At 37.3% G+C, this 14,532-nt stretch overlaps 1 protein-coding gene across 10 annotated transcripts in view; it reads left to right on the forward strand.

Annotated features, from left to right (window-relative positions):
* The first annotated feature begins 571 nt into the window (after positions 1-571).
* LOC135461982 (diacylglycerol kinase beta-like) overlaps positions 572-14,532 on the forward strand; it is a 94,142-nt gene continuing 80,181 nt past the window's right edge. For all 10 annotated transcript variants that reach the window (XM_064739292.1, XM_064739295.1, XM_064739294.1 and 7 more), the window contains exon 1: positions 572-639. The gene's annotated coding sequence lies outside the window, so the exon portion shown is untranslated. The remainder of the gene's footprint in view (positions 640-14,532) is intronic.

Below are 14,532 nucleotides of genomic sequence, written 5' to 3' on the forward strand. Positions count from 1 at the left end.
GTCATCATGGACAGGACCCCGTAATCCTGTTGACTGTTTATTTGCTTTGATTTTAAAAGCAGACCTTGCTTGGTGCTCAAGATTGTTAAACTATTACTCGGTAGTGTAGGCTATTGGTGCGTAGATGATAGAATCCTTGTTGATTCCCCTGTTGTCACTGTTTACAAGGCCTGGTGACAGTAAGTGTTCAACAACAGTTGTGTAGGTTTACACCGTTCAACATTCATTCATCATCTCTGTCCTACCAATATGGCACGCAAATCTGCATCCACACGAACACATGGGATAATTTGTCAGCGGGTATCTACATAAATTGCCAAGGGGCAGTGGTTTACCCCATGAAGTCTGGTTTACTTCTCCACCCATAAGTCAAAAATGTTTCATTATGGTGATGAATGTAATGAAGGATTTACTCAATCGGTGACACTAGGATTTGAACTACAATCTCTGTCACGCCTCCACTTGTGCTGAAGTGAAATGTCATTACGAGTTGCACTCAGGGGCAACAACTCTGTTAAGATGATCTGCGTAAGCACTCTTCATTACGGAGGAGAGAAAATGCCGGGTTAAGGTTTCGCCGATGCTGTCGCAAAAGTGGATGAAAAAAAAAAGCCCGTTCATATTCTCACGGAATACTAGGTATGTATTACTTCGAAACATAAATAAATACGTTTTTTTTGTATCTATGTGTATTCGTGGCAAGCCAAATGAACAAATTGTATGGTGGGAGGTCGATCGGAAAGCTGGTTGCACGCCTTCGCACGGGTCCTGATAAATTCAAGACTGTCAGTGATCTGTGAATGCACGGCTATCATCTACTTGTATTTCCATCTAAAAGCCGTCCTCTCTAATTACTTGTGTCACAGTTGTGAACACCAAGGTATAAATGCATAATTTGTTGTCATGACTTATACGATAATTATATCGTATTGTACACGGTATTTTAGTGTGTGTGTGTTAAATCGTTGTATCTGTGGTATATAGGGCCTACTCTGTTTGCAAACTTTACAGTTCGGATTAGGACAGATCTACCGCAGAATGTATTAATGGCGTTAAAATACATACATCTAATAGATTAGCTTGTCGTATGTATGTATCTTGGGGTATATTGGAATTAAACACATCAGAAGAATACTATGCAAAAAATAGCAGAGAGTAAACAGTAAGAATAGTAGAAAGAGGTAGAGAGGACACACTGATGTAAGTCTGAGCAAGTAAGTTATGGCTTTTGGTACTGATTTTTTCACGACATGCACCAATTGTCTTGTTCAAGGGAGTAAATAACCACATTGACATTGGAAGAAAATAACAGTTCATAAATGAAATATTATTGACAGGGTAATTTTATGATATGACCAGCAGGATAAACCATTATTGCTATTAACCAGCTCATTGTATCCCATTAAATCAAATTCTAAATTACCGTGGTTTTCTATCTCTGTCTTTTTTATAACTGATACTTATGTACACTCATATAAGTGTGAACATGCATACACAGATACATGTAGCTTCCAAAAGTGTTGTTATTATGGTACTGATGTTTATGTCGTCTGGTTATATTAATCGTTTGGAGTTATGTGGAAAATTATGCAACTTTTTACTTCTTTAATAAAATATCTCTATCTGATCAGTGTGTAATACACAGTGTACATGCATCTGAAACCCAGCAGCATTGCGAAAAATTCTTAGCATTAATAACTGTATCAAATAAATACAGTAACAAATGTGTGAAAATCTATGGCCAGTTGTGAAAAGAACTCTATGTTCTTAGGCATAATTGCAGTAAATCAGTAGCAATGGCATGTGATAGTTATTGTTATGGGAATAGTTTGCTGTGTCCAAGCAGTTAAGGAGCTTGCCTTTCACCTGTGGAGAAATTCATCTGTAACTTGGCAAGGGTCTATGGTTTTCACTTGGTATCGGTTGGGATTTACATGTAGCTCAAGAGGCAACGGCAGTGTTTATGTATTCCTGTGTGTTATTGATGGTTCCAGTGTTTATGTATTCCTGACTCAGAAATCCATTTTTATGCAATTTAGTTTTTACATTAATGTTCCTCTGTCATAAATATAGTGGACAAGAGCTTGAAGTCTTTTTTAGAACACAATCATATGCTATATGTTCCAAAGTTATCAAGAATGTTAAGTTGATATAAGGAATTGTTAGAAGAGCAACGAACATGGATTATAAAATGTTTGAAGTCATAAAGAATACACATGGATGAAAACTTTCAGACACCAGTATGATCAAAGATGGGTGACTGCAATATCAGCAGACATTTTCTGTTCTAGAAGCATCTCAGAAGGCGATTAGTTTTGACAACTCAATCAAGGTTGATTGAGTAGAATGGGGATACACATTGTCATAGCTTATCAAACTGTATACTTACCATCGTTCTCTCTAAAGTACATGCAATCTTATGCAATCTTGTACATGCACATGCCTATGTAGAAGAATTGTCTTGTGAGTGTAACCTCTCCATTAGCCTTCAAACAGCTACATATAGCTTTATCCACAGGTTACATATACATGTGCGAAACAGATTCATTTTTTAGGTCTTCTGAAACATGCGTACATGTATCTACTGATTAATTACACTTGCTTATTTGATTATTAGTGACCATATACATGTATAAAATAAAGTAACTGTTTTATTGATGTAAGCATTGGCATTCACATATAATACCATGGGCATGAAGTGCACCAAAGTAATGGTTGTCCTTTTGAGTAGTACAATGGTCTACACACTTATATAAATGGTTGATTGGGTTAGTAAGAGTGATGTTGTATGTGTAACAAGATATAAATTGGCCTCTTGTAATGCTGTTCAGGCCCACAAGGTATGGGTGCAAGTGTCCTGTGTTGCATCTTCACCCACATTGTTGAACTCTCCATGTCTGTGGGCAGTGATGGGAGTCTTGTATTCCTTATCTGCCTGGTTGAATTTTCATTGATTAATGCTGTGTTCATGCTCTCACAGTTAAAATTGGAGTATCTCTGAACCATTCTTGCATTCATCTTTCAAGGTATTTCAAGCACTAGTGATTTGCAGTTTTCCCTTGACACGTGCCCTTTGAAGTTGATATTTACAGCCATATTGCACGTCAGCTGTGTGTTATTGATGGTTCCAAACCCTTTTCTCAATAAGATGATTGGTATTGGTCCGGGTGGCTTTTCTCCCAAGACAGGCCTGGCTGGTGTTGTAGTACAAGGTCCAGGGTAAAGGGATACTGTGGGGTTGGCCTGGGGGCTGGCTGCTTATTGCTGTAAGGTGTACTTGGGAGTGAGCGTGGGTGGAGGTAACCTAAAGCTTGCTGGATTCTATCTCTACAAACTGCCTGTCCAACCATCTCTGTCAAGAAGCAGGTCAGCTAAGGCTGCTACACAAGCTTTGATTGCCTTCCCTTTCTACTTCTCCTTTCCTTTCTCATGCCCAGAAACTAAAGGTGTCCCAAAGGACTGGCTATCCCTGGCTCTGCAATCTTTCCCGCTTTCATGACATCTAATTAGTGCTCTGGGTGATAAGGGAAGGCCTGGCAATTTGAAACCTTCTGCAAGAAAGAACTCATTTGAGGAGGTCAGACTGATGATGGCAGTAAACTTTGCAACCCAACTGTTTATTATTCAATGTGTGACACAGTAAAATCAAGCTCATATGAAGGGTTTACATCAACACAGAGGCAGTTAATCTGGAAGGAAAATAACCTGACTGGCAGAAATATCCACCAGCTAAAATATACAGCTTAAACTGATTCTAAATATAACCAGAAGTACTGGCAATAGATAGGTCTGGTGGCATCCTGGCTTGGCTAGCCCCCTTTGCTGATCATTGTCCTCTGTATGTGTTATCAGACATAATGTTCTTCCAACAAATGTTTCTTTCCCCAGCACAGAGATTGAAATAAAACAACCGTTTCCGATATATAGGTTGGGCATTTACTTTGCACCATCAGATGATGTACATCTGTTTTGTTTCCTTTCATATAAACGATGGCCCTCTGTGTACATGGGTAGAAAAACAACCTGTAAGCAGTGTACATGTAACCATACAGTGTACTGGTAGTTATCCTCCAGAGTCTTAATGAAGGAAGATAATCATACATGTATACCCATAGCCAAAAGGGTTTTGTTTTCTTTTGCATTGCTCACAATGTCACATTGGTCTAAAAATCTTGAGATCACTGATTTAGGCTTAACTCTTAAATGCCCAAATAGGATTTTATCTAGTGGTATAAATTCTGCAAACATTAACCAAGGCTTGTCTAAAACTTCCAGGTCACAATGACTTACATATGTGTGATAAGGTACATGACAAAGTTATGTTTTAAGCGATGTTTTCTCTCTGACACAGAATTGTTTGCACAGATTGTTGAGCCATCTTGAGATGACCTACATGTATATAAACCTGCGCTGTCAGGTAGTGCAGGCTTCAGGTCAACCCTCATTCATACCTTTGTCGATTCTGACCATTGTAGAACTGTCTCAGGCTGACTAAAAATCACCTGCTTGTTATATGGCTCATTCAGTTGTATTAAGTTGGATCATCCATGACTTTATACAAGGAATTTTTGGGGATATGTCTTAGCTTGTGTAAACACAAACTAAATAAATCAGGAATTGACAGATCAGGTCAGAGATGTATACTGCTGCCCCCAATGAAACTCACAGCTTTGATATCTGTTCCTGATGTGAAGATATAAATTTGACCTCATGATTTCTTCCTGGTTGATTTGTATGTCTCCTTAATATCTGTATGTTAACACATATTGATGTGGCCATGGATGTGTGCGGGTCAAACCCAGCTCCCGTTATCGAGTGTGGGCATCAGCTATAGGTTAGGGGTTTATCAGAAACATTGTTTCCTCCACCACCTATAAATTTGTGTCTGCAGAAAGAGTGCATCTTTAAACACCAGTTAATGAAAACTTAAAGATATTTCTAGGGCTGTTCCCAGTGTGCATGCAAGGTGAGAAATAATTATTGTATTTTATTTTAAAGCCCTTTGGTCATCCATGTGTTAAAAATTTTTGCCGCCCAACACTGGTTTTCCAGTGCACTGCAGATTATTTTAATTGATGAATTGAAGGGTGTAGATCAGGAACAGAACATGTATTTTTGGTTATAAGAAACTACATGTAAATCATGTGTTGCAGCACTAGTAAAAATACTTGAAGGTCAAAAGAAAGTTGTTTCCACATACAAGTACATGTAGTGGATTGGGTTAAGTATAATTTTAATATTCGAGATAGATGGTTGCGATACTACTGAGTACAAGCAGTAATTAACATGAAACCATGAAGGATAAGCATGTGGTTAAACAAATGGAACAAACAAGAGCACTTCTGTATTTGTGTTAAGAGGACGGCTTGGTAATGCCTATTAACATTGGAAGAACACTGTTGACATAGGTTAATTACAGGGGGATTAACTGTTACGAAATTTTGTAACAATGTCACTGTATTTGTAAACAGTGTGTAAGAGGTGACAAACCATGGCTTACCCCTGGCTCCCTGTAGTAGACTAGCCTGCAGGGAGAGATGGGCACACTGGGAAGGTGTTTCTCTGAAGTTTACATAAGGATCACCCCAACCACAAAGTACACTGTGAAGTGTTTGCCAGGTCTACAGGGTTGGCCACAAGACTAAATAGTTTACCCAGCTTGGGTTTGTATGTGTGTATAGCCAAGTGGCTTTTCTGATGGTCTTCTATTTGGCTGTCAGTTAGTACTGGTTAGTTCCTTAGCTCTGCTGTACACTGGTTAGACCCAGCTCAGAAGATTGTTTAAGGATTAAGGCGGGATCATGCCCCATGTACTACCAACAATGATTATGTTTCAGTAAAAAACGTTTACTATGTGAAATTGAGTTGAATTACATTCAATCAGTGGAATAAACTGGAGTCTTGGTTATTTGAAGGAAAGGAACATTTTAGCTGAATTAAGTCTTCTGGTTGTCCTCATTTTACATACTTATTTGATCAAAGTGTAGGTACTAAACTCATGAGAGTAATGTAGATGTACCTACCTTGTTTTGTTATCATATTATTACCTATTTATTTATTATTTTTACCTTTTGTAATAGTATAACAGACAATTTTACTTTGGTTTGATGGTTTCACAGTAGCTGTTCATCAGATTATCTTCTGACCTCATGTACAATGTGCATGCAAGTACCTCATCCCAACGTACAAATATTTTTGATTGACCAGCCTTAGTGAAATCATGAAACATTATACAGATAGTGCATGCTGTAGGATGTAATATCTGGAATTCTCAGCTCAAATGATCTGCCAGTGTTGAATATTACTTGATTGTTCAATAAGAAGTATAAGAAGAGACTTTGGTCCAAGTTACGGAGTAGGGTAACTAAAATTGCCCGAGTTATGGAGAGAAACAGCCCCAAATGTATCAGATTTACGCTAAACATTTATCGCTATACATACACACATTTATTGAAACTTCCCTGGCATAAATCTACATCAACCAAACGTTCCTATATGTACAAAGAAAGTAACCTGTTAGGTTGGCCTAACCAAAAATAGTGCATGGCAATGACATAAATTGAAAAAACATTTTCAGTCTAACCTATTGTGGCCACTATCTCAATCTGTTCGTCTTAGTCACGTGATTGAGGTTGCCACTCAAATTGTCATTCAAGAGAGGTAATCTTCCCTCAGTAATTCACCTGCCTGTCATAACCGCAATTTCAGTCTCGTTAAAGCAGCAGTATGGCAATCTTATGGCAATGAACTTAGGAACTGCTATGGTATAAGCTCGTAAATATGATTTTTATTCTCAAACAGGTGTGATTGCCATGAACTTTTGGTTTGATGTGTCTTAAAACAGCAGAGAACACTTTAATGTTGATACAGATATATGCAAAGGATGTTTTAACGCTACGGTAAGTGTTCCTGTAATACTGTAAATCTGACACATTTGGAGCTGCTTCTCACTGTACATGTAACCATCAGAACTGCATTGCTATAATCAGTGTATTGCCATAATGAGAGTATAAAAATATATATGTATTTGAATGCCGTAAAAATCTTGTGAAACCTTGCCTTTGATGGTGTTCATTTGTACAAGTACTTATACATGTATGTAATAAAGAATACTGGGCACATACTGCATATCACTTGTAGAACTTTGTATTGTTCTGTTGTACTGTTGGCCTACTCTATTCATGCACATGTATATGTACATCCCTATGACCACCTGAAAACTGTATCAGTTTGACCTCTGACCTCAGGTTAATCTGTAGACAGCACAGTTTGTCTCCTGAATGCAGGGATAAGTTGAAATAGCCTGCTGCACTGATTGCCCGCATATGCTGGTAATTTGCCATCATTAACAGACTTGTTCAAATGCTCTCCAGAGGGTCCAGTAATATCTTGTATGTTATGTACCTTTTGCAGCCTGATTCTATTCCTACCCATCTAATAGAGTTGCCTAGCAACAAAAGGATTTGTAAGGAGTCCTTAGTCTCTATAGTAACTAAGTAAAATTGCTGAAAATCTTAAGTTTTCCCCAAGAGGCTACAGTACATATTGGAGATTATGGGCTTTACTGTTGAGACTGACATGTAGTTGGCTTTGATCCTGCACAGACTGCTATGATGTATATGTAGTGATTGCTTGTAGCTGATGTCTGAAGCACGGGTTGGATGTCTAAAGCACTGGTTGGATATATAAAGCACTGGTTGGATGTCTAAAGCACTGGTTGGATGTCTACAGCGCTGGTTGGATGTATAAAGTACGGGTTGGATGTATAAAGCACGGGATGGATGTATGAAGCACATGTTGGATGTATAAAGCATGGGTTGGATATATAAAGCACGGGTTGGATGTTTAAAGCACGAGTTGGATGTATAAAGCAGTCCTACTACACTCTACATGTACATGTAAAACTGATAGTATCTGTGATACATTATCTTTAAACATATCAGAGAATATTAAAGAGGCCATACCAAAGATTTTTGGTAAAAGATCGAGGAGCAAAAATCCAATTAAATTTTTGTTATTTTAAGATGACCTAAATAATTAATTTTCACAAAATATTGGCCTCATCTGTGCATGTGTCACCATTCAAAAACAGTAATAAACCTCCTAAAATTTATGAAGCTGTCACAGTGTAGGTTTTTCAAACTTAAGAATCATTTTAATTCTTCAAAAATTACAGGTTCGAGTCTTATTTTATTGAAAGGCACTATCCTGAACTACTGGTATTCAAGGTAATGATGGGGTGGGACATTAATACGACTTTGTCTTATTATTCTATAGGGCCAAAAGTAAAATATTATATGTTTCATGTTATGCGACCAATCCTTCAGAAAGGCCACAACCAAAATTCTTTTTTTTGTGTGCTTTTACAGATGCCAAGTTTTTTAATTTTTTTTTTTTTTTGTCGCCAATCATTTGAAATGTCAGTCTTTTAACAGGTGACGGGCGCTCTTTTGAGATATATAATTTTCTCTCTCGCTGTTGAGCAAAGCTGGCCTTAGAGCACTTGGACGGGTATATATTACGTGTAGATCAAGATAGGCCTACCAGTGAAGAGTTTTCACCTTATCCAGTTGGATACCCTTAAAATAGTGTAACCATACATGTATTTTTCATTACCTTACTGAACTGATTAATTACACATTTTGTGAGATAATCATTGTAAAATGTTCACGGAAATTTTGCAATCATCGGAGCTATCAGCATATTACGACAACAAAATATGGAATTCTCCCTGATCACACTACACCTTAAAAACACACCTAATTTCGCAAAATAGAATTGGTGAGAATTGCGGCTGTGGTTATAACCTGCGTGAAATGTTTTCAAACACTGATGAAACTGGACACAGGCCTATACCTCCAAGGACAAGCCTAGCCCACGTACATAAATCCGCTAGCTTATTTTTTGGGAATTAAATTAATTCAGTCACGGTGACAAATTGAGATCTCATTACATCATAATACCTGCTGTAACATGATCGAAATGGAAGATTTTGTTTCAAACCTATACCTTATCACAGAATCCCAACAGAGCCTTTTTATGTTTTGTGTTAATCCCATTTCACAGGTATCAGAGGCCCCAACATGAACCCCTTATGTTGGCATGTTAAAATACCATTCAGGAGATCCCAAAATTATAAAAAAAAATGTATAGGTACATTGAAAGACATATTGAGGACAGAATAAATGTTTGATTCTTCACATGAAGGAAGAAGCCCCTAAAAGTCTAATTAAAATTAGGAAATTTAGGAAAGTGGAAACAGATTTCTCAATATAGATTTTATTTTACTCCGTCATGAGGTTCCACTTCACTTTTAGATATTTTTCCCATACTTGCCCCCCTCTGTACCGGGCCTGAAAATGTAGCACAAACTGTTGACTTAAATTATACTCATAAAAATGTTGAACTAATGTTTACTTGTTAGGTTTATTGGAAAGGTCTAGGAATATTTAGTTTGAGACTTGCCAAATATTGGGTGACATAATTTAGTACTGCGTTCTGATCCGTGTTGAGGAAGTTTAAGTCTGATCAATCATGTGAACAGGATTCTACAATTGTTCTTCCCCTCTGCAAAAAAAAAACAAAACAAAAAAAAAATATATATATACCTACCCTCTTTTGTTATAAAGGGCTTCTAACATCAAGGAAACATTATTTTAATTTGGACCTAGGGTAGTTACATAGTTGAAAAAATTCAGTATGGCACTATTACAGGGCAGTTAGATCTGAAAAAAAATCAAAATGACCTTGAAAAAACTCATTATTTCTGATAGGGTAGTTAACATTTTGACATCTATGAACCCCTGGTAAATTACCAAATTCACGATTTCAGTTCTTTCTGCATTGAGCAGAAGTGTTGCATTCGTTTGTCTCATACATGCGAGCTCTTTGGTAACCTTGCTACCAATTCTAAGTTAATAAAAACATTGAGTAAAATCTAATCTTTATATGAATAAATATGTTTTCCATAGGCAACACAGTGTACAACATGCATGTTTGATTCCTGGTTCTAATATGTTCTCGCCATTAATGGCACATTATATCCCAGGCATTCATTCATCAATTTAGTCTTTTATTGGTGTAGTCTGACTCACTCCTTTCCTTTTCTATTAGTACCCACTTGATTAACAATAAAAGCATTACAAAATATATTTGCATGTCATGTACATGTGTAAACTTCATGATCTCTAACATATAGTAGATGTAGGATAGTTGCTGTACATGTCAGTCTTTAATAGCACAATTCAAAGAGGGTTCATGACAGCTGTTCGTTTAATATACAGCATTGGTGTATTGGAGTACATGTATGTTAGAGCCTGCAACCAGCCTCATGGAATCCAATGCCTTTCCCAGGCAGACATCCATGTGAAGGCTCAGTTAATGTCTTTGAGGGTTTGTTTATTTCTGCAAGCCCCCTGTTAGTGGTAGTAATGGACCACAAGTCCTATCTACTTGTCAACCAGATGTATTGGGTTTAACCTGCAGGGTTGGCCCAGTGAAAGGGGTGGGGTCACAGCAGTATGTGTGGAGAGTATGGACCTCAGGTGCTTGTTACTGCAACGAGTGTAATACCAGCCCTCTTGACATACCATCAGGTAATAAGTAGAGAAATATGTCAAATGCAGTTTGCATGCTGCTCCTGATCTGTTTAGGTCACGTGTATATATATTTAAACTCCTGTAACTTTTTTTAACCATGCTTATGTGAATTTGTTTACATGTGTTTTCGGAGATAGCTGCCCTGAGGTGCTCCTGTCCCATTTATCCTATCTGTAGTCTGCTTGTTTATAAGCCAGTGCAATGAAGGTAATACATTTACATGTAATATGCAAGTTTTGTCCTCACCCAGGAGATGGATATTTATGTTTTTGTTCAGCACACCAGTACAGCTAGTTTCTTACCATTTCTTTCTTTATTTATTTGATTGGTGTTTTACGCCATACTCAAGATTGTATCACTTTCACAACAGCAGTTAGATTCTCACTGGCACACTGTATACATGTTTATAATGCTGTAAGTTAATATTGGACTTGTGTACATGTAATGCATCTATAAAGTGCACATAGTTCTATAGATATGAGTACACCTGACCATGCTTTCAATCCAATCCATTGAACCATTGAAACAGATGGCTTGTATTCATAGAGAACATGTAATTAATAGCCTTGTCTTGTAGACACTTGGAGAGGAAAGGAAACAAAAAATACTGTTGTTGGATTATGTTGTTTTAATGTTAAACTCTTAAATCTACATGTTTATGGAAAATAACTGACAAATGTACAAACCATGAAGACGGCCCTATTGGGATTATACGGCACAAAATTTGACCCCATATATGTATTTCAGTGCAGTGGTGGTAATTTAATTGCCCTTTCTGAAATGAACTCCTGGAAGTAATTCAGAGACACATGTATAAGTTACCAAAAGTCCATTCCATACAGTCACTGTATTATGAGACAATAAATGTCATACAGTATTTGGTTTTGGTGCTGAAACATACATTTTAGCTCATGATCTCATACCGGGGTGTTTGCATAATCCATTAAGCATCAGTGAAGCAATGTTAAGGTAAACGTTAGAGCTGGTATCAGAAGTACCCCAACTGCATGCATTAAGCTCAGGGTTTTGCATACAAGCACAATAAGAAGACAGGCTTGTTCCATCATTGATATCATACTTGCATGTATTAATTACTGTAAATTACACAATTCACAACTTACCTTCTTGTGTATTGGAGTCAGTGGTAAGGTAAATGTTAGGGGTTGTACCAAAGAATACTGTATGTATTTAGCTCAGGCTTAGTACACACACATGTATAAAGTACTACAAAGCAAAGGGGATGTCCTATAGCTGAGGCTCTTTGTTTAATTAATTGCCGTAAATTACAAAATTGATGACTTAGCGTCTTTTATTTAACAGAATTAATGTAAAGTTACATGTAAATGTTAAGTTCGATGGCAGCCAGCATTATGATAGGAGGAAACTGGGCAGAGCACAGGGGAAATCCACAACCATCCGCAGGCTTCTGGCAGACCTTACCACATACGCCCAGAGAGGCTACTTACATATAAGGGTGGCATCCCATGAAGTATTGCATGTACATGTATTGAGATGTGGCTTTGCATACATATAATGCACATGTAGAGCACAATACCAGGAAGGTGATGTTCCATTGTTGATGCCAGGCATGTAGGTTTATTATCATAAATTACCAGATTCATAACCTTCAAGTATCTTTTGTTTATTTGAACCCATAGTACGGTGAGTATTTCTGTTCTTTTTATATTGAGTGGAAGTTCTGCAAATGAAATTGGTAGCCATAAGCATCATAGTGTATATTGAGGGCCATCTTCTGAGCCTACATCTGCATGTACATCTACTAAGAGAAAAGTTTAAGGTACCAATGTTAAAATGCAGTGCAGTATTTCTGGAACAATTTGAAAAGCATGCTGAACAAATGTAAAATGCAAGGTGTTGACAGATGTTAGCCCGTGAAGTGGAGGAGTTTGAATTGTAAAGCAGCAATAGTTAGTTCTGTGGTTTCATGATTATTTTATTGACATTATTATACCTCTCCCCTAGATAATGTAAATAATGCAATAAAAATAATAATGTTTTTAGTAAAACAGAACCACGTATATTGAATAATGCTCGATTTGTTCAGTTTGCCACAAAATGCTCCACTTTTGTATTTACTGCTCACTGTAGGTATATATGAGCTACAATGAAGTACATGACTGAGTAACTAGTATGCTATAATACATGCGTATTGCCTATTACATATGATAGGGTATCTACAGTGACATGTCCTGGCATATGTGGGGGATGGATGTGTATCAAATTGCCCTGATTTGTGTAGCAGGTCATTGAATGATGACTGTCAGATAACACCCTGCCTCTGCCACTCAGGGGGCCAGCATCAAGGCATATTATCAGCATCCGATTTCCCCACGTTTGCTAATTTTTTGTCACTCTGTATATAACGAGAGTGCTGGGAAGCCAGCGTGCAGCTTGCCTTGCCACGTGGGACATGATATCTCTGGAATCTCATTTTGTTGTTGTGTTTGCTTGCCATTATTGACGGACAGAAATCAATGTGTATGTAGAGTTCATGAAGGGTAGCATTGAGTCTGAATCAAAGTTGCTGTGTGAAGGTGTGTGGGCAGGCCCTTAATATGAACCATGCCCTTTTGTACAAATTCCTTGGGGACCCAAATTCACTGCCATCCTCCTATTCATATAAGTGAATGCTTGGATTCTCTCTCATGTATGACTATATGTGTATATTCTTCAGCAGTTTGAGTCACAACTGCTGATTTGCTTTCAGTGTTCTTTCAAAGAATTGATAAATCAATTCATCAACTGGCATGAGTGAGCAGATTTTTGTGCTCATGTGTATATGTATGTGTGTATTAGTCACCTGTGTCTGTAGACAATGCTGTCTGATTATTTACATTGTATACTTGGAAATTAGCAAATGGCATCACTATCTGATATGCTTTTTGGCACATGTAACAAATGGTGCTTCAACAAGCCATCATTTATGACAGATCTAATGACATTAATTCCCCGTAATTTTGCCTCTTTGTACTGTTGATAAAATCTATGAAGATGTATGAGAATTCATTGTGATGGTACATGTATGGTCATTCTTAATAAGTGAATTCTCAAATTTGAAGTCAAATAATTTCTGGATATACCTGCATGCTTTCTGTCCTTAGTTGGAATTAAATCTAGTGAAAATTGTTGAAGAGATTGTTACTGCAGATTGTCCTCCACAGATGTGTAATTATCGGATTGATTGACAGATGGTGTGATGTTTATCCTTGCCCATGACAGCACAAGATACGTAAAACAGTTGTCTCCCCTTCCAAGTATAACCTGATTTCCCTAAATATGCAAAAGGTGCAAGCAGGCTTCATGTGGAAATTCTATGTGGACATGTTTTCAACTGTTATAAAGGGTATGTGTCAAACACACACACTGAATATACGTGTTTGTGGACAGTATGGCTGAAAGCTGCATTAATTGAAACTTTGCAGATAAAGTACTGGCTCTGTCACTCCATAACATTGAACATTTCCTTTGTACTAATCCACATGTACTGTAATTCTTCAACCTTTTCGACCGCCTCTGCAACCAATATTTTGAAACCCTCTGAGAAAACTGGGTGGTGTAGAGAAGCTTGCGTTTATTGACACAAACAAATCATCATTCAGCGTCATTTTCATAGTACATGTAGTTGTATGGATAATCATCACTACATGTAGTTGTATGGTTAATCATCAATACATGTAGTTGTATGGATAATCATCACTACATGTAGTTGTATGGTTAATCTTCACCACATGTAGTTGTATGGATAATCATCACTACATGTAGTTGTATGGTTAATCATCAATACATGTAGTTGTATGGTTAATCATCAATACATGTAGTTGTATGGTTAATCATCAATACATGTAGTTGTATGGTTAATCATCACCACTTGTAGTTGTATGGTTAATCATCAATACATGTAGTTATATGGATA

This window comes from Liolophura sinensis, chromosome 1 (genome assembly GCF_032854445.1).
Source record: "Liolophura sinensis isolate JHLJ2023 chromosome 1, CUHK_Ljap_v2, whole genome shotgun sequence".
In the NCBI taxonomy this organism is placed as follows: Eukaryota; Metazoa; Mollusca; class Polyplacophora; order Chitonida; family Chitonidae; genus Liolophura; species Liolophura sinensis.